This window comes from Oxyura jamaicensis, chromosome 1, assembly GCF_011077185.1.
Source record: "Oxyura jamaicensis isolate SHBP4307 breed ruddy duck chromosome 1, BPBGC_Ojam_1.0, whole genome shotgun sequence".
Taxonomy (NCBI): Eukaryota; Metazoa; Chordata; class Aves; order Anseriformes; family Anatidae; genus Oxyura; species Oxyura jamaicensis.
In genome coordinates this window covers 193,331,138-193,349,883 of record NC_048893.1, presented here as the reverse complement: position 1 = coordinate 193,349,883, position 18,746 = coordinate 193,331,138, and the positions used below count along the sequence as shown (strand labels likewise).

Below are 18,746 nucleotides of genomic sequence, written 5' to 3'. Positions count from 1 at the left end.
CCTTGTAACATGCCTACTCCATTCCACGGGGATCAGCACCAGGGAGCGGGGAAGATCCTGAATGCTGAGCTCTGACTTTGCAGCAAAAATTGCCGTCTTAGTGGCAGAGGGACAAATCTGAATGGCAACCACCAACTCAAACACCAAAGTCAATATGATGTCAATAAAAAAGACATTTACAAGATAATTACTAAGATACTAAAGTATCTGCAGATCCTAAGGTATCTGCATCGGTACTCGACCCCTTAAATTTACACAAGGATAACAGGCTTTGTCTGTCTTATCTTCAGGCTGGAGGACAGCAGAGATCACCTGCTGCAAGGAGAGGTGGGATTTACAGGCTGCATGAAAGGGAATTAGGGATACTACAGGGTAGTCTTGGGAGCACCTGGGGCATCTGGCGCCTTCCAGACCACCCCAGCAGGACAACCCTGGCCTCGTGTTGGCACAGGGGCTCTGGCAGCAGCACATGCCCCAGGTCTGGGAAACCACAACGGGTGCACGGCTGCTCCCCACGTGCCCTGCCTGGGTCACCCACCTCCACCAAGGGCTGGGAATGGCCTGAGGGTATTGTCATTATGGCTAGCTTATGGGGCACTCTTTAAGACAGGTATTTTCCTGGTAGTGTCTTCAGGGAAGCGTGTGTGCTCTGCAATACCCCAAATGACGCTGTGTGTAATAGTTGGCATCCCGCTCCCAAAGGAGGCATCTTTCCTGCCATGTCGGAGGGACCTCAGAAGGGGTTCCTAATTGGATCCATGCATGCTCTCCCCCAAGGCACTCTGACACTCTTCAAACCCATTCACTCGCCTTGTGGATCATTAAAACCCTTTGCTACTGACAGTGCTACTCCCAGAAGGTTTCTTTGATGTCTGTTTGGATATAAGTCCTAAATTATTTTATAAATAAACATCTGGATGGAATTAAAAATAAATCTCATAAAAATAAATCCTGTTTGCAGACACAAAACTGCTTTTGAGCAAAATTTTACAGTTTTCTCCCCCACAAAACCAGAGGTGGAAAAAAACCCCTTCGCTAGTCTCTGTTTTCCATTTGGCGCTCAGCTACAGGCTCAGAAGTGTCAGGTTCGTCCTTCGTGCAGACATGTTGAGAAGGCTTACTGCTATATGCCGCAGCACGACTGCTCCGAGCAACAAATCCAAGCCCTTTTCTACATCTGAGCCACAGTGAGCAACCGGGGATGCTTGTGTGAGCTGGAAATGGGCTCCTGGGCCTTTCCCCTTTTGCAGCAGCAGCAGCAGTCAGCTGGAGGCGTGGAGCAAGCGAGACCTCTGCCACCCCACGCAGAGTGCAGGAGTCACGCAGTTGGCTCCCTCCACACCATCTCTCATAAAGGAGGTCGTCCCATCCATTTGCAGTGTGTTGCTGGAGCCTTTCTCTTGCTCTGTGACTCCACGTGCTCCACAGCTGGTTGGCAGATCATCCACAGACAAGCAGCTTCTGGTGCGTGGTCTTTCAGAGCAGAAGAAAGGGGCCAGAGGGACAATATCCATCAAGGGGCATTGGGCTTGAAATGAGCCCTGAGAGAGGGGCCATTCCCCAGCCAAGTGCTGTGGCTCTTCTCTGTATGACCCAGCAGGCTGTAAATGTCCCTCAGCCTGTGACAGGTCCTGGCACTCACTTCTGAGATGGAGAAGAATTTGCTGGAGAGTTTTCTGCGATCTCTGTGGAGTACTTGAGATAACACGCCCAAGACAGAAATCCCTTCTGAAGGCATATGGTCTTCATAAGCACCTTGAGGTCCACAGAGCTGCCTGGCAGAGGAAGGGGAAAGTGGAGATAGAGAGGAACATAAATGCCTGCATGCCTGGTGGTCTCTGCCTTGCCTCCAAACAAGTCAGCTCCATCCTTCAGGCGAGACAAGGCTGCTCCATCATTAAAGACTTCCCTCCTGTGTCCACCCACCTCCTCTCCCACGAGTGCTCCTCTGGGAGGTCAGTGACCATCACTGCCACCTCTCTGCTTGCCTGGCATCAATCAGGATGCGGAACTGCTCCGAAGCCAGCTGTCCTATTTACTCACACTCTTCATTTCACATGCTCAGGCACATCTTCCTGACATCGTTTGTTGTCCCTCTTCTGTTATTTTAATCTGGAAAGAAGGAGATCAAGCATTATCCATTTACCAGCTTTTCTACAGAGCGTAAGCATTCCTGGGGTTTTCCTCAGGGACCCATTATTCAAGAACACTGTAGCTCTTTCAGTCTATTTCCACAAATCCTCTTGAAAAGAGTGTCTGAGTTAACAGTGTTGCCAATATCAAGCTTTCAGGAATAATGAGCCAGGCCTCCAAAGTCATGAGATTAGTTTTAAAATAGAGTGTTTTGTGCCTTTTTTTTTTTTTTAATAAAAATAAGCATTAAAATTTGGCATTCGTTTTATTTACTTTTTGTTTCTAAATCTTTGGCATATGCTCAAGTCACACTTTCAAGCTTTTCCCCCGTAACTGTTAGAAAGCAGAAGCTGACACTCTGAGGAGCTGACTCCCCAGACTCAGGGAGCGGGGACTTGTGAAACTTGAATTCAGGGATCATCATGATGAAATTGCAAAAGCTGGCACCACTGAGCTTTACGGAGTATGGTAAAAACTGACTGGGAGGAAGATCATGATTTTGACTTCAGTTTGCACTTAAACCTCTCTGATCCTTAGGCTCAATCCACCTTTATTCTCTGAAGACCATCTACCCTAACAGGCCTAACCCTGTATATTAAGAGTATTCTTATTCTATCCCATATGCATTTTATAAGCTTTATTTATCTCTCCAAAGCCCATGGGCAAGTATCTGTCTTCCTCTGCTCCACACAACGGTATTTTGAGTAGGTGCCAGGCTGAGGTTATTGGACAACTCAGGTGAGGTGAAGACGCCTGGGCCCCTTCAGACTGAAGGTGCCTGTATACAAAGCAGGTCTCTAAGCTCCAGTTGGTGGTGGTGAAGATGAGGGTTCAACTCAGTGGCCCACACATAGACAACTGAAGTGCTTACAGCCCACCCCACCTCTGTGAGCAGCTCCAGAAGGCAACACTCTTCCATTAGTCCTCTGCTCATCCTCTGCTCATCTATTAGTCCTCTTCCATCAGTCCTCTGTTGGCTGGTGGCCTCAGGTGTGCCTGGGTGTCTCACCTGGTACCTGCCACCAAATGTGGGCAGCAAACAGAGCCCCAGGCCAGGAGGTCACCGAGATGGTGAGCTCAGTAGAGTCAGGAGAGCTGCTCAGCTGATGAGATGTAGGTAGGTGCTCATCTGTGTCTCACTAACACGTCTATAATGTGAATCAGACATTGCTGTTACACATGGTCAGTGCTTTAAATTCAATTTCCAAGGTGAGCAGAGCTGAAGTAGCAGAGCTGTTTCTTGTCTGGATGCCTCTCAGTGGTAGTTCTCTTGGCAGTGCTGTGCAGGGAGGACAGCTGTGCTAGAGACCTGATTTATGAAGTCCCATCACCCATAGCTGTGAAAAAAGCCCCTCAGACTGCAGTGTTAACTATTCCAGTTTTAAAATGCTTATATCGTATACTGACCTGCCCAGCTAAGTTTCTATCTGCAACACTCGCTGTCCTTTCTTATGCCTAATTACACTTCTGTTGTCTCACCTTTATAATGCCATTTCTAGTGACCTGATTTTTGGGAAAAAACACTCAGCCAGCTCTTGACAATATTTTGCAACACTTTTTAATGGTTATTCAGAAGAAATTTTTGCAAAGATGCCTTTTGCAAGAAATCTAGAGTTAAAATAACCACGCTGCTTGGGATCAGGGATGACAGACAAGCAGAGAGGAGCAGCTCACTGTGTTGACACACACTCTAAAGCTCTTTACCCATGCACCTCATTGCTAAGGGGAAGCAGCTGAAGCAGAGCCCTTACTGCTGTTGCATTGGCAACCAGTCCTGCAGCAGCAGTGGCAGGTTTCTGGCTCACCAAATCCAACCTCTGCCTTCCCCCTGATATAGGGAGCAGCCACATCACGTAACCCTTTCAGAGACTGAACTAACTCCATCTTGAAAGCAGGTGTGTTTTTGAACTCATTCCTCCTCCTGGAAGCCTGTTCCAAAATTTCATGCCTCTAAGGAAAAACCTCATTTCCAGCTTTGTGGTTAGTTTGTTCCCATTTGTTCTTATGCCAATGTTTTCCTTTAAATTCAGCAGATCTTCTTCCCCCCATCCCATGTTCACCTAGAGTGAATCTATTGAGAGCTTTGTGCTACTACGTGGGCTGCATAAAGTTAAGTTTTTGATCTCCTCTTGTAAAATGAGCATCTCCATTCCCTTATGTCTCCTAGGAACCTTCTTCTACCCTCCAGGTATTTGATTTCATTTTCCTGAACACGATTTGCCAGACGAGTTCACTGTTTTCCAGGTGGTATTAATACCCTTTCTACTGGAAGTACCTTGGTGGGAACATCCTAATCTTATTTTACTTGTTCATAGCCTTGTTATGTTTAAGACCTATTCCAGCTGTTGATTAATACACCCGTGTTTTTCTCCTAGTACATGATTTTCAGCTTATTCAGAGGAATTTGTAGAAGTCTGCAGAGATCCTTCCTTTCTCTGAGGGCAGGACTTTGAATTCTGTATAATCACATTTCTGTCTCTGCTGCTCCTGTTCTCGTGGTGACTTTAATCTTCCTCAAAGATTCTGATTTCCTCCTATTGATTGAAACTCCCCTCTGACGTTGTGACATGGGGATATTCCATCAGCATTTTCCTTCACTATTTTTTGGAGTTTATTAATGAAATATTCACTAAGAAGGGTTTAAAGCCTCCTCTATGAGGAACCCTGCTAACGGCATTCCTCCCTGCAGATGTTGTTCCTTACAGGATTACTCTCTGCATCTCCTCTTTCATCGGCTCCCTCCCCACTTTACCATTCTATGCCTAATCCCAATTTTTCCTAGCTCAAATCTCCTGTGGCATCACACCAAATCATAGACCTACTGCAGTTCCCAGTGTAGAAAATATCAGAGAAACATATCAAGTTCATCTGGCACGACTTTTATAAATTTATAATGCTTTTAATCCATTTTCCATCTATGTCCCTATTTTAAATGATTCTTTCCATGCAGTTTATTTGCCTGCCTAATACACCATCAGGGTGAAATAAGCAGACTGCAGTTGCCTTTATTACTTTGCTCTTCCCCCTTGAGTGTAGGTTCTGAATTTGCTTTTACTCCCAGCTTGGCTAATTTACAAGGCTCCTTTGCTCTGCCCCTGCAGTTTCATATGCTGCCTTTTCCTGCCTTTAAATATAAAAAATGCACCATAAATTTTGAGTACGTATTAGGTTTTTGAAGCTTTTTTTTTCTAGATTAGGTATGATCATTTACGTTTTCACTCTCCTGTGTTATTTTCTTTCCTCCTATATTCAGCATTATCCTTTTTGAAAGCTGCAGTATTCATTTAATTATGTACCCATATTATCTTTAATTTTCCTCACACATAGTCCCATTTCTTTTCTTTTTTTTTCTTTTGAAGAACTTGCCAATTTGTTTTAATGACCTCTGCAAGGTCTATATCAACTTTATTCCTTGTAATTACCCCTTTATCATTTTTATCTGTAACAGGTTTTCTGTGTTCCAAGTGTTATGCGGCCAGGTGTAAATGAATCATCTTGCACCTTTTACGTAAAGAAATTTCGGTCTTCATTGATGTTCAAGTCCTTGAACTAACTTCATTAGTTCCCTTTGAAATTAATTTGCCCTTTTGAAATTGCAAATATCGTTACCTTTATTTTTATTTACTTCCATATGTAGTTCAAGCAAAACCTATTTGTATTTACTCAATCCAACAAGATATATATATATATATATATATATATATATATATGATTATTTATCAAGAACAAAGCTGAAGTAATATTGCTTTTGGTTGATTCAATCATTATGTCAGTAAAAAAAAAAAAAACCTCTGCTGGTTCTTGCTTCCAGGAATACCCAGAGGTCATTGTTACTGGTAGCATTTGTCCTTCCATCGGTATGTAAAAAGTGAAAATCCCACTTAGCAGCACCTATCCTGGTAGCATTTATCTCTCTAATAGTTTCCAAAGATCTCTGTCTGTAGCCATATTGTTACCAGACAATTGGAAGCTGATTAATGCCACCAGTGGGAAATATTTTTTGTGTTCTGGTGAAAATGCTGATAGATGCTTAGGACATCTGATGGATTCCTTGGCCATTTGAAATGAATAATGGGCAAAAAGCAGTGTGATTTATGTGGTGGGGTCTGTATCAAGATAGGGGCTGGCTGGGCAGGAAAGCAGAAGGTCTGTGCTTGGGGGTGGGTGGCTGCTGAATGAGGAGGCCTGCACAGCTGCTGTCACTTGTAGGCTCTGCTCAGTGTAGGCCAGGCCGTCCCATGGGGATCTGACGATGTAAAACTGCTTCTGTTGCTCCGTCATTTAGCACTGTAGCTGCTCTGTGCAGCTCTGACTAGGTTTCTCTGAGACAGACCTGCAGCAATGGGGCAAGGCCTGGTTCTGCTTCGCCTCCTGTCCTGTCCTCGCTTTATTCAGTGGTGTGAGCACAGCCAGAGGGGGCGCAAGCATAAAAGCAAAACCACAATTTGCTTGTTTTGCTTGAAGAAGACATTTTTTATACTCATGCAAGCCAAGCTGTGCCCTCAGTGGGGGAACCCCATTGAGTATAACCGGTAACATTGCACTGGCAGCAAAGGAGCTGCCAGGTAAGTGTGGTGGGCCTGATGTCCATGGCATATGTCTCCTGGAGACCAGTTGGGACATACCTGCAGCCCTGTCACTGGTGCCACCTCCTCCCCAAGGGCCCATTGGCTCCGTGCTCCTCCCTTAGGCTCTCCAGGAGCTCCTGTGCAGACACAAAGACACGAAGCAAAGCCAGGAGCTCACAGACACGGGGATTTCTCCAGCGCAGGGCCACCGAGATGGTGAAGGGGCTGGAGCTCCTCTCCTGGGAGAAGAGGCTGAGAGAGCTGGGCCTGGTTAAGAGGAGGTTCAGGGGATCCCATCAGTGTCTTGGATCTTCCAAAAACACCTGGACACGGTCCTGGGCAGCCTGCTCTGGGTGCTTGAGCAGGGGCTGGCCCAGATGGACCCAGAGGTCCCTTCCAACCTCAGCCATTCTGTGATTCTCTGACTGGAAGTTTTTAAAATCCTACAGACTAGTAGTCCTCCCAGAATTGCTACTTCCATTTCATGGGTGTGATGGAGTCATTTATTTTCCACTAAAATATGCTTAGAGCAGAGTCCGGGGGCAGGACTACACAGACCAGAGCACTCAGCTACAAACAGTTTCAGATCTTTTACTCCAAAATGGGTTCCTTTGTGACACTGAGATATACACACATACAGAAAATTAAAAAAAAAAAATGAATCCTAGTGTAATGAGTGAGTGAAACACAAAATCAGCAAAAAGACAATAGAGGCTTTTAATTTGCATCAATGGGAAACAGAAAAAGTTGTACGCAGTAGGCAGATCATAACTCACGCTGGAGTAAATAACGCAGATATTGTTCTGACCTTGTGTGGAGTTCTGCTGCTTCAGTAAAAAATATTATTGCTGCTGACCACTTGTTTCTAGGTGGAATGCGATGTGTAGAAGGACTTTTTTTTAGAAGGAATAAAAGATAAATTCATAATATGGTCTTATGCCTTCATAATGTGTTGGACAGCATTATATTTAAAGAATTGAAATAAAACTCTTGTTAATTACACTCTCTGCAGCAGATGTGAGCATTTGGTCGCAGGCATAGATCTCCCTCGGCAGGGTGCTGTATGGAAAACAAGGGTGGTCAGAGGGTGAGTGCATGTGCCAAGACCCAGTGAAGGACAGAAACACATAGGGAAGCACAGAAAAAATAAAAGTTCTGCTCAGCTGCATTACCATGGTACCATCAAAACCTTCAACACGCTGGAGAAAAGTGGCTCCTTTTTTGTTGTTCTCTCCCAAATGACTTCAGTGTTTTGGGGCAGGTCAGTCTCAGTCCTGGGTACAGATTTGGGACTGCCCCAAGATCTCCCTGGTGCTCTCAGGTCCTTGGACTCCTTCATGACTTTGCAGCTGGGGGTCAGTAACCTCCCAGCCTGATATCTACCCTGCGCTGGGAGGTGGGGATGTCACCTAAGGCCACCACCAGGCTTTGCTCCTTGCAGTAGATCAGCCCTTCTGCCAGGCAGACCCCTAAAACGGAGCACGCCGGCACGTTGGTGCAGAAAATACTGCTTAGCACTGCTCCAATAAATTATTATTCATTAAGCTGTGATTTCATGTATGTTTTTAGCATCCACAAAATCTTGGGGCAGTCCCAAACATTCCCTATTTTCCTTCATTTTCCTTCTTCATCCATTCTCCAGCTCTGCTATGTGCTTTCTGACCTGGGCCAAAGAGAAGGCAGCGTGGACTTGCACAGCAGTGAAATGAGGTTTTGTTTTGCTTCCTGGGAATGCACTCTGCAAGAGAAGTTATGTGGAGAGACAGAGTCTGTGTTTGGAGTGGGAAGGGAAAGCATTTACAGGCAGCAAGTAGAACATGTGGCAGGAAGGAGCTGGGGTCTGGACAAGACCTTTCCAGCCAAAATTATCCTAGGGTGTTAACCTGTATTTCATTTTAGGGTCCGTGATCTCTTTGTGGTTTTCTTTCACTTCTGTGGTTGAATGTTTACTGATTTGTACCTTTGTTATTCTGGGACTCTTACTCGCTTTTGTCTAATTCGGCTTGAGATAACAGTGACACCAAGGTGGCTCCAGGGCTGTTAGAAATGTTCCAGCTCCTACCCATTTCCCAGGTCCCCAGCACATTTTCCAGGGTAACCAGAGGGTACCAAAGTGTGTCTCTGCTCTTGCTGCCTATGCCCCTTTGGGAAGTGACTGCTGGCAAAGAAGAGACACCACGCATTAGCCAGAGAAAACTAGCAAGGATTGTACCAAAATGGCACCGCTCAATCCAGCATGGGTTGTAAAAAATTATAATAGTTTAGTCTAGATGTGTGCTTTTTCTTAGCTTTTGTCTGACTCATACAGGTAGACACAGCTGATCTGGGCAGAGATTGTTTCTTATTGAATCTAAGAGTAGGGAAATTTGGTTGGCTTGGCTTGGGAGGCTGGTTATTAATGTCATACGATACTAATTACAAGTAACGGATCTAAGCACACTCCAAATTATTTCTAAATATGTTTTTATCTTGCTCTCATGAAAAATCAAATAACTCAACAAATCCAAGAAAACTCCAATGATTTATTTTTTTTTCAGGATCCCTGGATCCATTTTAACATCTAAAGAGAAATAGCCAGGTTTTCAGGTTTTCAAATGCCCAATGCTATTTTCTGTTGTTTGAAAAAGATGAATTCTTCTGTGAAACACCAGAAAATGACTGAAGACAGAGCAATTAAATCTTTGGTCTGAATGAGCAGAGCTATTCCTATGTTACCTGTTGATAGCAAAAGAAGATAAAACCAAAATCTTGTTCCATGTGGACTTCTGAACAACTGAATAGGAACAGATCCTGGGTGTTATCAACTTAGTCTCAATTCCTCTAAATAATTTAGAAAATCTTAGGGAGGAGTAAAAAATAGTGAGAAAATTATTTGGTGAATGGAATTTGTGGATGAAACTAGGAGTTTTTAAATCTATGAGAAACTGAATGCCTCAAGCTTGTGCTCTCTCCTTAGTCACCTCCCTTGGGCTATGCCACCTATGAGGCATCAGAGATTTTCCTATCACTGCACCACAACTCCAATCGCTTCTTGGAAGCTCAGGCTATAGAGAAAACCAAGGGCCAATTGGCAAACAACTTGAAACAATTCTAGTGTATCAAGTCATCATTTCAAAATTGAAATAATTTTTATTAGAATATATATATATATTTTTTCAGGCACCAGTTTTCCAGGGGAAAGGTGCAATTTTTAAGCAAGTATTTTCTGTGAAAGCTTCTGTTTAGCTGAAATCCAGCATTTCTTTTGGTAAAAAGGAATGATTAAAAAAATAGGTGGCATCTCATCATAAAATCTTATTTTACATTCTACTGCTTTAGCAAGCCAGGTTTACTGACTTGGTCTGTCAGTGAAAAATTCTACATTTTCACTGGTATTTCTGAAAGGATAATCATTATTAGCTCAGCTGGAAAGCAGCCCTTTTCCACTACAGTTTCAGTGGCTTCCTAGGAGGGAATAGACTTTAGGATGGATTTGTGGTTTGAGCAAGTACCTGCTAAAGCAGGTACCTGTCATCACAAAGAAACAGGTCTGCTAAGGTGCTTATGAAGTGCCCAGCATCATCAGCTGCCCAAGCACCACAAGCTTGGCAATTCACCCCACTTTTGCCTTGTTGCACCACCCAAGTGGAGGTGTTGCATTGGGCGCAAAGGGGCTGCTCCTCTGGCAGCTGGATGAAGGGATGCAGTAGGATGCAGTGGGGTGATAAAAAAGCAAGTGCAAAGCATGGGATGGGGAAATAACAGCCACCAACAGAGATCAGCAACAAAATGACCTCAGCAAAGCTCATGAAGCTTCTGCACCTTTCAGAGTGCCTGCTTTTAACTTTACCCCCTGCTCTTGGCACAGCATGGCATGGCGGTGAAAGCTCCTTAGGGTGTAAGCTCTTTAGGGAGCTTGGATCCCTCGGTGCAGGATCACAGGTGGGACGGGGCGCTATTGGCACTGCTGCATGAGACCTGCTCTCTGGGGATGACTGCCTTGTTTTCTGAAAGCTCGCTTGCTGTGGCACGTGGTGCCACACGAAGAAAGAGCAGCAGCCAAGAAAAGCAGGTGCCATGCATCAGCCCGTTGCTGAGTCTCCATCAGCCCCAGCACCCCTGTGCCATTTTCTGTTTCAGCCAAGCCAACCAAACCCAAGTCCTTCATGCACATGCAAAGATGACACTTGATGTATCCCATCAAGGCAGGCAGAGACACTGTGTCTCAAAAGAGAGCACAACAAAAAGCATATTGCAATTCCTAATTTCCTAATCTTTATTTATTTATTTATTTATTTATTTATTTTTCCCTCTGGGATCTCTCCCCATCACCGCCAGTTGAACTCGCGCTCTGTTTGCAGGCTGGGACATCTAGCTAATCAGCAGTGTTTGCAAAGCTTGCTTAGCTCTCAACAAACGCCATTTCTTTGCTGTGTTTGTCAGTGTTACTGCTGAGATCTGGGCTGTGATTGCCTGTTTTGTGGAGGAAGGGGGTGGGGAGCTGGGGAGATAATGTAATAATGAAATCTATTGTCAGGAATAAATCTGTAGGAGCATTTAGATGTTTTTCCCCCTTTTCTGACCCACTTGGTGCTCACATGCCTGGCTGCACTGAGAGGAAGGCGGCACCAGGGTGGTGAGCAGACCTCTCTCGCTGAGTTAGTCAAAGGGGTTGAATCTTGCCTATTCTCAGCAAAAATGAAATAAAAATAAAAATAAATTTATTTGTTTGACACTTTCTGCTCCACTGTGCATGAAGCTCTTTCAGTGGTGAAGCCAAACCCTGCTTGCTGTGCTCCCACAGGGTGACCTGGGCACCCCTGCACTGGGAGTGGCAGGGCTTGCATGGAGCAGCTCATCATTTCACAGCCAAGCAGGAGGCAGAGAGGAGGAAGGGATTTGGCCCTTGTAGAGAGCCCAAGATGATGCCCACCCTGATTGTGGCAGCAGCAACTTTCCTAACGTGGCACCAGATTTCTGCCTGCTGGGAGAAAATGGTTTTCTTTTTGGGCTGAATCTCTCCACTTCTGCTCTTATTATTTCCAGATTGCTTTTATTTTAGGTACTTCCCCTATTCAGTTCTTACTTCCCCAGGTTATCAGGGCTCTGACTTCATGTTTACTCTGATTTGTATTTTTAGCCTGGTTTCCTAAGGAAATGGTGCACAAGCTATCATGTTGTCTGGGGCTCCATCTATGCTCTATTCCTCTCCCCCACTAAAAAAAAAATAAAAATAAAAATAAAAACAAAAACCACAAACTAAACCAGTCCAAACCAAAACAGAATATTGATCCATCCTAACTGCATGACAGAGGAGTTTCACCCTTGTGGCATCCTCCCTGGAGTGGTGGCCAGGCAGCTTGGCCCACACATCTCCCTGGGGCTGCAGGTGACACTTGCAGCTTCCATTGGCACTGCAGAGAAGGAAAGGTTGTCCTTGGCAGGTTTGGCCTGGAGCTGCTCAATTGACATGGATGCTGAATTTGGAGTTAAGTCAACAGGGCTGCGGGATGAGGACACTGAGACATGTATTCATCGGTCTTCACAAACTTCACTACATCAACAGAAAGAATTCCCCACACCAAAAACAAATGAACAGTGCTTATAGGAATCATAGAATCGGAAAGGTTGGAAGAGACCTCCAAGATCATCTGGTCCAACCATCCCCCTACCACCAATGTCACCCACTAAACCATGTCTCTAAGCACCAGGTCCAACCTTTCCTTGAACACCCCCAGGGACGGTGACTCCACCACCTCCCTGGGAAACCTGTCCCAGTGCCTGACTGCTCTTTCTGAGAAGAAATGTCTCCTCATTTCCAACCTGAACCTCCCCTGGGACAACTTGAGGCCATGCCATCTAGTCCTATCCCTAGTTACCTGTGAGAAGAGGCTGACCCCCAGCTCCCCACACCTTCCTTTCAGGTAGTTGCAGAGAGCAATGAGGTCTCCCCTGAGCCTCCTCTTCTCCAGACCAAACACCCCCAGTTTCCTCAGCCACTCCTCACAGGACTTGTGTCCCAGGCCCTTCACCAGCTTCATAGCCCTTCTCTGGACACCCTCCAGGGCCCCGATGTCCTTCTTGTACTGAGGGGCCCACAGGAAGGACCACTGATGGGCTATGGCTAACAGGCAGGCCCAGAAACACTTCCCAGACCCTGTGGCCATGCCCTGATTCTCAGAAGAGACAACAGCAGCTCTTTGCACCAACCTCCTTGTCCCACGGAGGAGCCGGAGGTGCCACCAGGAGTGGGCATCCCACCCACATCACCTCGGTAAGGTTGTGGCACTTCAGTGTTCCCATCCTTTTGGCCTCAGAGGCCTGGGCAGCAACCAAAGGCCCTGTGTCCTGGTAGACAACCCCTGGGCATGGACAAAGGCTGGATGCAGGGAGCGTTGAGGAAGGAGTGCTCAAAGGGTTGAAGCGGCGGCAGCCGCTCTTTTCCTGGGGGTGGCCGGTGGGTGGAGGAGCAGAAAGGAACAAACAAGGCTTCCAGATGAGTTCATCCCGTCTCAAATCACACTCATTGAAACACATCTGTGTTTCCAGGGCTGTGTGCAGAGAAAACTGCCTTAGTCAGCTCTTGTTTTCAGTTTTGTGTGTTGGCTATTTGTATGGTTCCTTTTTTCCCCCTTCAGATCAGATTCTCTGGTGTACAGGACTCAGTACAGCCAGAGCTTTATCCAGAAAGCTGCTCCCAACACTTCCTAATCTTATAAACAAGAAAGAAATGACTTAATAGAACAGAAACAGCTTTGTTCAAGCACAGCAGTGGCAATCTGTAGGAGATACCTCGCCTGCATGAGCACCTATTGAGGGGCTGCAAGCAGCTGACAACAGAACGGTGTTTTCCAAATGAGGTAAATTACATTTTATTGCGAAACGGCGCGCAGCCATAATTAGTGTATTTGTGTAGAACAACGGGACTCCCGGCCAGCATTTGGCAGGGAGCTGATTAAATCTCTGAGGTGTAATTGAAGGGTTTGATTGCCTTCCACCCACAGCGACCAACACCTGCAGTGCGTGCTGCTGGCCGGCCGGAGGCTGGCACGTCCCTGCGGCCCTGCCAGCTGCCAGCAGCCCGGGGCAATGCCACCCAGAGGTCACCCCAGGAGCCCGGCTGTCCACGGTGCACATGTACAGGGTTCTCAGATTTTGCTTCCTATAACCCCACTTCCAACTTGTCAAGGAAAGCTCCAAACTGTCCCGCACCACAAAAACTCAAAGCACCAAGAGCAAATACAGGAACGACTTTTTCCATGTTATGTTCATGTATTTCTATCTCCATAGTTTTCAGCTGATCATATATATCTTTGAAATAGTTTACTTGCAATAATAATGCTTTTCCAGGTATTGCTGGTGCAACACCTCAAAATGAACAGCACCAACCTGGGGCTGCCTTTGCTAAATTGAAACCCTTGGTTTCACTTAGGCTAGTCGTTTACAGTCAGATCCCAAACGCTCTTAGGGTACCCAATTCTCACAGCAACCAGATTTCTCCCTGATTTCTCTATGCCATCTGGCTATTTGGGTGCCCTTGGTGGCAGCCCTCAGGGCAAGGTGTCCTGGAGGTGCTGCCTGTAGCAGGGACCCGCAAGCAGAGCTCCTTCACACAGCAGGAGCACTAAGAAGAAACGCTCCCCCACAGACATTCATTAACATTCAAAAACAAATGTTGACTCAGTCGTGTTTGTGAGCTTTTCTTTTTACCCTCTCCAAACATCCCAGCTGTACAGCAGAATGTGTGTGAGCGAATACTTGAGGAAAATTATCTCCAACCACAACTAGCCCCCTAGATAAGAAATATTCTGCTATTACTCAGTGTTGGAAATCTTGCATCCCCATCCAGCAAAGGAACTGAAGCAACAGCATGCATCTGGAAGAAACAGCTGCCCAGAGTGAGCGCAGATATCTGGATTCTCCACCTTCCCACAGTATAGTCCCAGTTCAAGGACTGTCCTTGCAGGTGAAGTCATCTGTGATGAGAAGAACCCATGGTCCAAAGATGCTTGACACCCTGTTGGCTGCATCTGCTGTGCAACACATGTGGTGGCCACGAGCAATCCACAGAACATCACTTTAGCTACAAGGCAAAAAGAAAGTGAAGAAATAATAGAGAATTCTCAAATATCTCCTGCATTTCAGAATTTCCTTCCGTGCTCAGTCACTGGAAGTGACTTCAACAAATACGAAGTCATTATGAACGATTTATTCAATTCACCAGTATTTCTGCGGTGCCAGGCAGCTTTCTGTGTTGTTACCACTCTATTTCCCAAGTCTAGAAATAGCAATTCATCTCATTAGTAATTTCAGACTTTTAAAATTCATACCCTGGGAGCCTGACCTGCACACTCAACTTATTTAAAAATGCATATTAAAAAAAGACTCCACTCAGCACACTGCTGGAGAGACCTGCCCCAAAAGAGAAAGCCTGTCAGCAGTCACAGCCCTTCCAGCATGCCCTGAGAGTCAGGCTGTAAAATAAAATAATTTAAAGCAGGTCTGGAACAGACCTTGGGAGCTGTCTACTGCATTGCCTTGCCCGTGGGCGGGATCCTCTCCCAAGCCATCCCTGATAGGGGTTTGCCCAACCTGTTCCCAAAGCCTCTAATGATGGAAATTGCTCAGCTTCCCCAGGCGATCTATTACCAGGCTTATCTTTACCGTTAGAAAGTTTTTTTTTTTTTTTTTTTTTTTTTTTTTTTTTTTTTTTTCTAATGTCTTATCTAAAACTTCTCTGCAATTTCACCCAGACACTGTAGGTCCTGTCCTCTGTGGTCAGGGTGAAGGCTTAAGTACATCCCCTGATGCAATATGAGGCTGCAGACTTTCCAGATTTCTCTTTTCTAGACTAAAAACCTCAGCTGCAGCATCTTCAGAGTAATCTTGAGGGACAATCTCACACAGATGAGATGCTCCAACAAGCTCCTCTAGAAGAAAAAAAAATGATTTCTACTGTAAGGGATGAAAAAACTCCTTCTTTGGCCACTCAGAAGAAATGTTGCATCCAAGAGCTTTTAAGTCATCTTATTGTTAGCTCCTCATGAATATTCTGCACAAATAGCAACAACTATGATGAGGGCTTAAAACAAATGAACAAAAAAAATGTTTGCTACCTATTGTTAACTTAGCTTGGCTGTGAAGCTAAGGGACAAGGAAATCCAGTAGGGATATTATGCCAGGAGATGGGGAAATCCCTCGAGAACAATGCCGAAATACTGAATATTATTGGAGCATCCTGGCGGTCAGCCTGGGCATGTGCTCAGCAGTGCAGAAACTAGAGGAAAAGCAGTAAATGTCAAGTTCTGGAGGGAAGGGAGGAAGGCTTTACAACACACATGTCAGTATTATCAGCAATAAGAGCTGTCTGGTGGGATGCTTATCAGATAGGATTGAGGAGCTCAGAAGAGAACAAGGAAAGACTAATTGTAGGAAAGCGAGGCAGATAAAATATCTTTTCCTACAGCAGAAGGGATTAGACAGCTCCCAGATACACAGTGTATTAGCCTGATTCTCACTAAAAGGAGCTTTCCTTGAAAGAGCTGGAGGGAACCTCCACTGAGCCCCAGTCTATTCAAATGGACATTGTATAAGGAAGAAAATCGAGACAAATTCACTACGGGGTGTTCAGACAAGGGTCTCAGTTGTGACATTGGCATGAACCCAAGCCAGCAAGTCCCTGGGAGGTGGTCCTACCAGGTCCTTCCCAGCTGCACCTGATGGTGGGTTTTGGCACATGAACCTCTGTTCCCAGCACCAATGCTCTGACCCCAGGAGGGACAGGGCTCATTGCACTTGTTCCACCATGGGGTACCCCCAAACTCTGCTTCTCTGACAGCCCAGGGGCTCCAGAGTTGGTCTGAAAATGCACGGGGCTTGGGAGGAGCAGGGCTTGGGATGTCCATGTGTCTGGGGAAGGGTGGGAGCCCCCAGCAGGATCAGTTGGCTGCTCTCCCACAAGCCCTGGGAAGGAGATAACAGCAGAGCTTGCCACAGCGCCCACATTGGCCTCTTCGGAGATGGAGCTTGGGCCAGAAGTCCCCGGTGCAGCCTGGGAGCCCTGCCTGGAGCAGATGAAGCTGCGAGCAGACTGTTTGTGGATCAGCGCCCTCCTTCCCACACAGACATATGCTGGAGGAGAAAAACAAGAAAGCGTTCAGAGGTGCAAGCTGCCTCTCTCCACGTCCTCGTACAGCCTCCAGCACTGCTGCCATTGAGCTGACATGTGAAAGCTGAGGTCTTAAAGGTGGCCTTGTCTGTCCCCTCCGAGGAGGGCTTTACTCCAAGGACTGCAGGTTGCTCTGGGATGTTGGGTGGGTGCAACCGAGCCAAGGCCTGCGGGGAGTGGAAGGGGCAGCAAGAGGAAAGGAAGGTGAGTTATGCAGAGAGCAGGAGCTTCCAGGAGGGAAAACATGCAGAAATGATGTGCCAGACTTAAAGGGAGGACCCTGCGTTGTTTGGGGAAACCTGAAGAGGGGTATTGAAAAAGAAGCAGGAAGGGGGGTAGCGCTGTGTGCTTCTGTTGTTCCTCCAGAGCACCTGGAGAAGGGCAGGGATGTGCAAGTCAATGGGCGAGGTGATGCCCGCACGTTGTAAAAGCTGCTGCCCTGTGAACAACAGGATATCTGGTGGGCTACGCCAGCCAAACGACCTGGCTGAAAGCGCTCCGGGGGTCTGAATATGGAGAAACCAAAGAGGTTTTGCACAGGGAGGGTGAAGGCATCTCCTCCACAGGGCCACCACGTCCTGACCCAGTTCTTCAAGGATTCACACTCCCCTGCCTTGGCCAGAGCAAAATTTGTGACGACATTTTTTTGTCTCATGTATCTGCTGGTTATGCTAGGTGTTGGGCAATGGGGGTTTCATTGTCCTATAGTTCTTGCTAGACTTCTGCCTCCAAAGAAGAAATAATAACAGTAAGAAAATCTGGCTGGTAGGATATATTTGATCCTGACTTCATCCCTTCCACTGTAAAACCTGGAGCGGAGTGTGAACACGGGGCAGGGGGAAGGCCTGGGAGGAGAGTAAAAGCACAGAGGCAAAAAGAAGTGGGCCCTTGCCTTGGGCAGCAGCAATCCTGCAACTGGAGTCAGCAGGAGGCTTGTGTTTACTGGCCCTTACCAAGCCCACAGCTTCACCCAGAGCTGGATTGTCTCTGAGGACTTACACAGCTCCTGTGCCACGTCCAGCACCCTCTTTAATTGCTGGGGAAACGAAATGGTGTTACCCCTGGAGAACAGCAAGAAATGAGGCACACAGGGGCTAATTCAAGTCTCCCAAACCCAACGTTAGCAGTTCACCCTTCAAACTCACCTTCCTCTCCTGGATTATTTGCAGAGGTGCTTTCAATTCTCTCCAGCTTCTCACCCAGCCCCACGTCAGGAGAAAGCCCTGGGGCAGTGGTAAGCGAGCGGCTCTCCCAGGCAGCCCGACCTCCGTCCTGCAGGCCAGCGCATCTGGTTCTGGGGGGCTGCCAGCTGGCGAGCTCCGGGCTCCCTCGCACGAGCTGGCACAACCCAAGGGGTGAATCAGCCGGCCAAGGAGCTCACAGCAAGGATAAACAGCTCTGGGGCTGGAGAAAACCAAATGGCTGGAAATTAATGGGAAAGGAATTGCAGGAGAAAAGTCTTGCAGCTCTACTGTACGTCTGCTGAGCCTCAGACGTGCACTGCAGTGATTGCTGCAAACACTCTGGCTGATAATAATGTTATTGCAGATGATAAAGGCCAGATGAGATAGAAGAGGATAGAGGAGAAAATATCTAGCTTGCTTGAAAATGGTATTTTAACAGATCTAAGGAGCTGGCAGAGGAGGATGGGCCAAAAACTGAGTCCTTCTCCATCACCAGTTTATGTCTGAGCAGCATTCTGGGCAGGATAAAATGGTGTAAGACCACTGAAAAATGGACAGACAACAAAGCAGTTTCTCATTCTTGGGCAAGCAGAGGATGGGGAACTTGAATCAAACCAGTTTTTAGCTTCCAGTGTCTTGTCTCTCCCTCTGGGAATGGTAAGGTCAAGACAGTGCTCAAAGAAGGCATCCTGAAATTGGATGGGACAAACATGA

General features: G+C 46.5%; 2 long non-coding RNA genes across 2 annotated transcripts; both read right to left on the bottom strand.

Annotated features, from left to right (window-relative positions):
- Window positions 1–307: 307 nt before the first annotated feature.
- LOC118160478 lies at window positions 308–3,374 on the bottom strand. The gene is made up of 2 exons (XR_004747529.1): window positions 3,017–3,374; window positions 308–2,112 (listed from the first exon to the last, which is right to left on the bottom strand). It is a non-coding gene; the product is annotated as an uncharacterized LOC118160478 (long non-coding RNA).
- Window positions 3,375–14,369: 10,995 nt separating this feature from the next.
- LOC118160476 lies at window positions 14,370–18,118 on the bottom strand. Its single transcript, XR_004747528.1, has 2 exons — window positions 17,994–18,118; window positions 14,370–14,763 (listed from the first exon to the last, which is right to left on the bottom strand). It is a non-coding gene; the product is annotated as an uncharacterized LOC118160476 (long non-coding RNA).
- Window positions 18,119–18,746: the final 628 nt, after the last annotated feature.